We start from the raw sequence: 6,854 nt of genomic DNA, 5'->3' as shown, positions 1-6,854 counted from the left end.
AAGGAGTCTAAAAGCCAAGCAAAGAGTCCTGTTATAACCCTCTTGCATCATTCCCTTCGTGCCTCCTCCATCGCGGGCATGCCGTCATTGCTGTCTGAATGCATCAAATTAGATTACATTGAATATCAATTAATCATACTTCTACACTCGGTCATTATGACTCTAGCAGCGCGCCTCGGCAGGCCACAGAAATCCTGTTTTCCACAAGCAGAAGGGCTTAGGTGCATTTAGAAGAGGTACACGTGTAACTAAATGAGTGTGTTATGCAGGGTGTGGCGAAGGGAAAAGTAAGTTCATAGTTGTCGAATGTGAATACTCCGAACAGTGGTGGAGACAACACAGTTTTTCTAGTGATGTGTTCCTCACGTTGATGAATAAATTATACCAGGTTGCTATAAAGATGTAATTCATATTATGATTCACACATTTTAAAGCAACACCATGACTATCAAGTGGTAATATATTTTTGCATTTTAAATACATTAATACTGTCTTCAAACCAGACATTCTAAACCATGTGCTGGGACTGTTTTCCAGTCTTCGGGGAGTTACGATACACCGTCTCGTACCAGACCAATGTGTTTTCTGGGGAAGAGAGAGAGAGAAATGATGCAGGAAAGTTCAGCAGATGCCAAGTGTTACTCACCAGCCAGCAGAGGTTTATTAAATGGTGTTAGGAGGAGATCCAGAGAGAGAAATCCCAGAGCCAGAGTTTATGTCTAATTGAAGGTTTCTTGAGTTGTTTTAGCACATGGTAAGACCACAACGCTCTGGAAGACAAACTGTGTGTGCTCAGTTTTTTCTCCTTTTTTTCATCCTTCTGAGGACTAAAGTGTCCTCTGTGTGTCACCATCACAGAGAGAGAGGTCCTTGAAACAAGGTCAAAAACTTTACCATTCTGTCGATGACCAGGTACTTACAAATCATAAGTATTGATCATGGCAAAGATCACGCTGAATGTGGGGCAGACAGTAAAATCATATCCACTTAGTCCTAATAGCCATTGCTATTAAAGCAATTATGCACACAAACTAAGACTGTCTAATTGTTCGCATATTCTGTAGTCTATATATCTTTTTTTTCGTCTTTAGCTTTTTTATTCTTGCCATTCCAATAATGAATCAAGGTTCTAGTCGCTATCGACTGACTTCAGGTGGAACCCTTCTTGGAGGTTGGCCCCTTATCAACCGCGGCCCCATTGCCTTGTGGGTAAGAGCGATCGAGTCAATGAGCTAATGTGTTTGAGGTTTTTATATGTGTGTATCAATACTCAACATATTTACTAATGATAGTCCGGGCATCAAATGGCGACCCGCTAATGAATTCAGTGCATTTGTGAGAGCTGCTCCCCAGGTCAAGGACTAAAAGGAATCTACATATCGTCCTTCAATAGTCATTTGTTATTTAAATAAGGACGCAACCAAATCTCCTTATCATTATAGAAGGAAAATAAATGTATCACCTGGTGGTTAAAGTGGTTAATGCAAATGAGAAATTTTGTACATTGTCGTTAGAATGTCTACCCGCTTACTGAGATTACCTTGTGATGAAGATGCTTTATAGAAGTAGGTGGCATCCTTTGCAGGGAAAGTGGTGCAGTTTATTGTGCAGGTTTTGCACAATAACCACTCCTGTTGAAATAAACAGATGCACTTCACATGCACAATGCTTTCCTGTGAATGTGCCTCATAGCTCCTCTCCATAGGCCTGAGTCAAGCAGCGCTGCAGATAGGAACAGCTCATTTGTTGATCGCAGAGAACTGAGCATCTGCTTTCCTATGTGGTGAGAAACCTCCCAGTTGGGCATCTAAAGTAGGCTGAGGCGAAACCATGACCCGCAAGCTTGTAAACATCATCAAACCTAAGTTTCCCTGACGCGCGAGCACACAGTGTTCCTGACCAATGCCGGTGCAGCGTGAGTGTATGCTAGATGATATGGTGGTGTGTCATTCATTTAGATTCCAGACTTCCCGCAGGCTACAGACAGTATGATTATAATCTGGGATGCAGCAGTCCTGCAATGTGATAGCAGAACTTCTGACCCAGCAGTCCTACTATGATATAGCAGAACTCTGACCAAGCAGTCATACTGGGTTACAGCAGAACCTCTGATCCAGCAGTCCTACTGTGTTACAGCAGAACTTATTCTCTTCTACTAAAGAGAAAATCCTTTTCATGAGATCAAATTTTAATAATTGTATTTTACAGTAGACTGTCTACACAATGTTGATTTAGAACCTTCACAGACACTTTATTAAAGTTTGCTACTGCTTGCAGGGTTTGGGATCGCCAATCACGCTACTTCCATGAGAGAATCTCACTTTTATCGTCCTGGGTAACCCATTTTAACTTACAGCCTCCTGGTCAATGAGGCTATCCCGGTCACAACGCCCAAGCTTCACTGTTTTATCACTCAGAAGGCGAGGGAGAGAAGGACTTGGGAAAGTGCATTAAAATAACTTTAACTGGTCGCTGGGAACACTTGATGTTAAACATACTGCAGGCGAGGTTAACGCAGGCCGCTGTAAAGGCCTCTTATAGCTTCTAAATTTAAGTCCTCAAACTCAAGCCCTCACCATGATACACGGCTGAGTTACATGCACGGTATTTGAGGGAAACACAGGGCGTGTCCTCGCATCGCACACACTGCTCACTCATGCATTATGCATATTAGAAAGGGCTGGCTTTCTCTGAATGTCTTAATTCTTATGTCATCAAACTCTTTCATTATCTAATGTCGACTCCCTCGCGATGCACATTCCGCAGCAGATGCAGGGGCTATAATTGCTTTTATTGGTTTATGGCGCGCGAGAGAGAGGCCTTTGATGTATTTAAGGGAGCAACCTAATGAATCAGTTAATGCAGAAGCAGCCTATCATGGGAGTAGATCTCAATGGGAAACTGGGTTGCGGCGGTGGTGGTGGTTGTGGTGGTGGTGAGGGAGGGTGGTGAGGGAGGGTGGGGAGGGGGGGAAGGGGGGGGTTGCTGCAACAATGCATTCTTTAGTTGCCGGTGATGGTGAACAAGCAGGACTTAATCAAGCACAATTGGCCAGAGAGAAGGGGCTGTGAAGGCATGGGGTGTAATCAAGTGTAAACATCCTATACAATGCGGGAAGACGAGATGGGTGACCCCTGGGGGGGGGGGGGGGGTATTATCAAATATGCAGGAGTGCTTTTGACCCCATAGCGACCGCACTGACTAACACACAAGTACCAATGCATACACACACATACACACAAACGCACACACATGTATGCACACACACACACGCATATACGCGAGGGGTCGTTAATCATCGTTTGGACTGAGTGTTGAAGCCGCCATGTTTGATAGAAATAGCGGCATACTCCACTAATGCACCGCGTTCCCGCCCTTCCTCCGTCCGCCGTGTATACACGGTTATAATTTATTGACGCGCCGTGCAGATTGGTGTTGTTGTTTTATTGTTTCGGCCGTCGTTATCGCCGGTCACGTTTCGGCGCGCTGCGTGTGTGTCTCCGGGGACGCTGTTTGGAAGGTCTGAAGCACGGTGGTCAGGAGCGGACTGGGAAACTCCCAGGGGGGTGGGGTAAGCTGGTGGTGGGGCTGTTGGTGATGGTGCTGGTGTTGGTGGAGGTGGTGGTGCTGGTGGGAAGGGGTGGAGGCGGGCGGTCTGGATCCAGTTACCACTGGCTTTTCACATAAAGTGATCAGAGGCTGAGAGTTGAGCGCATGTGTCCGTCACAGCGGGCTCACTTGCTATTCCCACTTTAACCTCTTATTAAACTGTCCATTGTGCTCCCAGCACCAGCACTCCTCGGCCCATGTCTCCCTCCTCCCCACAGCACATGGCAATCAGGGGGGGGGGGGCGGTGTTACCAGGGCTGATGGCAACACTGTCTCATTCCTGCAGTCTCTGTCGTGGAAGGGAGGGGCCGTAAGTCGCACAGACCGAAAGGGAAAGAAGTATATACTACAACCGTTTGATGAGCAGAAGGGCAATAAATTCATTAATCATCATTTTATGCCTCATCAAACTCTTTGCCAGACCCTCCATGGGAGTTACACAAATTAGCCACTGAAAAAAGCAGTCATTTCAGAAGGGCTAGGTAAGTGCTTTTTGATTGCCTTCCTGAACAATGCTTCCCCTGACAAGCTAATAAATCAGATCCATCTATACTTAAAGTGCAGCTCCTCAGAACAACAGCTCCCAATCGAGGCTCCCGGGACAAAAGGGGCTGGATGTTGGGGACAAGGGGCTCCACTACGGCCACAGAGTCTTTCACACGTTGGTTTTCTGTCCCGGGGTCTCATTCAGACACTGGGAGGCCCGGCTACAGGAACCATTGATAACTAATAAATAATATTGTGCTGCTCTGTTCCGCTGGCAAGAAGAGCTTCTTCTGTTTCCTCATTGGATCAACGTAATCATGTTGGATTCACCATGATTTCTTTAATAAATATATACACAAATATATATATATATATATATATATATATATATATATATATATATATATATATATATATATATATATATATATATAAATATATATGTATTAAATAAAATAATAATAAATATCAATGTGTAGATCAATATGTCAACATGTATATCCATCTATCTATAGATCAATGTGTCAATATATATCAATGCAACTATATTCCAATATTTATACCAATATATATATATACATGCATATATAATATTCTGGAGCCATATTCCTGTTTGCAGTTCAGAGCTTCGGGCCAAGGCCTGGCGTGGCTGGCATGCGATGCCTTCCTACCCCAGCGATCATATCCTTCTCCGCAGATGGTGATTCCATGCTAGACTAACAAATCATCCATCAGACTGGAAATAGTCTCTTTTATTGAAAATGAGGTTAATAGATGATTTGAGCCCAGTCTGCGGCTGGCGACGCTAGCCTGCTAAAGGTATTAGCGGCTAACCGTCATTGCATTAGCTGTGAGGATGGGCTGCAGGAAGGGGTCCCAGTGTGAATACCCAGGGGTGGTGGTGGGGGGTCAGCTGTGGTCTTTATCTGTTTAAAGTCCGTCTCTGATGGGATTACCTGAAGGGGTTGGCTGTGACCCACCACAGACATCTCACGCCTGCTGGCATGGGGTAACAGCTATGCATTCAGTTTGGTATTATTTATTTTAGATTAATAAAATTGTATAGACATTGTTTCATTCTTGGGACAGAAAACATGCCTGTGAAAGTGTGTTTCTCTTGTACGTGTTTGTGTTTGAATGTGCAGCCCACTTAATCAGTTTAATGAATGACGGCAAAACAAACAGGAAACAACAGCGCCCTTTATACCCAAACAAGAGCACGGAGCATTGTGATTGGATAACTCCCAGGTTGCATCACTATCAGGCCAAAGCCATTCGATTGACGCAGAAGGCCCGCCTTCTTCTTCTCATTGGTTAAGGCCTGGAGCCCGACAGCTCCTCTCCTCCCTGTTTACATTGTCAAACATCTAAGAATGCTAAAAACTGAAAGTAGGTTGAGAGTATCAAAAGCTAAGGGTTCAGAGCAGTGTAAGCAAAGCAGCAATGAGGAGAGCTCCGTTTGTTTTCAGAACTGGTTTGGGGAGGTAACGTATCTTAGTTGTGCGTAATCGTGTGTTTACATGTCTGTGTGATTATATGTGTGTGAGCCCATGTATATGTGTGTGTGTGTGTGTGTGTGTGTGTGTGTGTGTGCACATTTGTGCATGTGTGTGTGTGTCCGTGGATGCATGTGAGTGTGTATGCTTGTGTGTTTGCATGTATGCATGTGCGGTGTGTGTGTGTGTGTGTGTGTGTGTGTGTGTGTGTGTGTGTGCGTGTGCGTGTGCGTGTGCGTGTGCGTGTATGTGTGTGTGTGTGTGTGTGTGTGTTTGCGCGCATGTATGCATCTGCGCGTGGATATGTGTGGTTGTGTGTTGGGGGGGTGGGGGGGTGGGAGAGAGAGAGAGTGTGTGTCTGTGTGTCGGGGGGTGTGAGAGAGAGAGAGTGTGTGTGTGTGTGTGCAGGCATCATAGCGGTCATTAGGGCAGATATCTGTGTGGTAATGGGGAGCAGATGTCGAGAAGAAAGGAATCATTTAAAAAGGCCAAATGTAAATAAACAGCTCCAGGGCCCCGCCCCCTCGCTGGACCCTGTGAAGTCACCGAGAGCAAACACTGCATCAATCTTCATCACAGCCATTAAGATTGGAATATCAGAGCAGCTTATCTTGCAGCGTTATCTTCTTCTTCTGGGGTTTCTAACTTCTTCCACTGAACGACAATTATTAATATGCCGTATCAATCACGTGGTGCGTATTTACTTTTCACACCCCCAGCCTGGTGACACAGTAGGGGGGGGGGGGGGGGGGGGCTGGGATGGGGGGAGGGGCTTAGCTGGGCAATATACAAGGAAATACATACTTGGTTTAAAAAATGTTTTGGGAATTAAAGTTTTGTATTGTTATGTTTTTGTGTTGTTATTTTTGTTTACATGCATATTTGTTGTAAGGTCATTTTGTTTTTAGCACCAGGAATAATCTAATTCTAGTGTGTGTGTGTGTGTGTGTGTGTGTCAGAGGGAGAGAGAGAGAGAGAGCGAGAGGAAGGAATAGTTTGTCCCTTGTTTTGGAAAACATAGTTTTCGCAGAGATTGCTCCATAACGTTCTGCAATCTTCTGCAGGAATATTGGTCAATGAACAGCCCAGGAATCACAGAACACACACTTGGGAGTGTGTGTGTGTGTGTGTGTGTGTGTGTGTGTGTGTGTGTGTGTGTGTGTGTGTGTGTGTGTGTGTGTGTGTGTGTGTGTGTGTGTGTGTGTGTGTGTGTGTGTGTGTGTGTGTGCGTGTGTGAGTGAGTGTGCGAGTTTGTGTGCGTGT

The sequence above is a fragment of the Gadus morhua genome, chromosome 14 (genome assembly GCF_902167405.1).
Source record: "Gadus morhua chromosome 14, gadMor3.0, whole genome shotgun sequence".
Taxonomy (NCBI): domain Eukaryota; kingdom Metazoa; phylum Chordata; class Actinopteri; order Gadiformes; family Gadidae; genus Gadus; species Gadus morhua.
The sequence above is the reverse complement of the archived record's forward strand: the minus strand, read 5'-3'. Positions refer to the sequence as shown.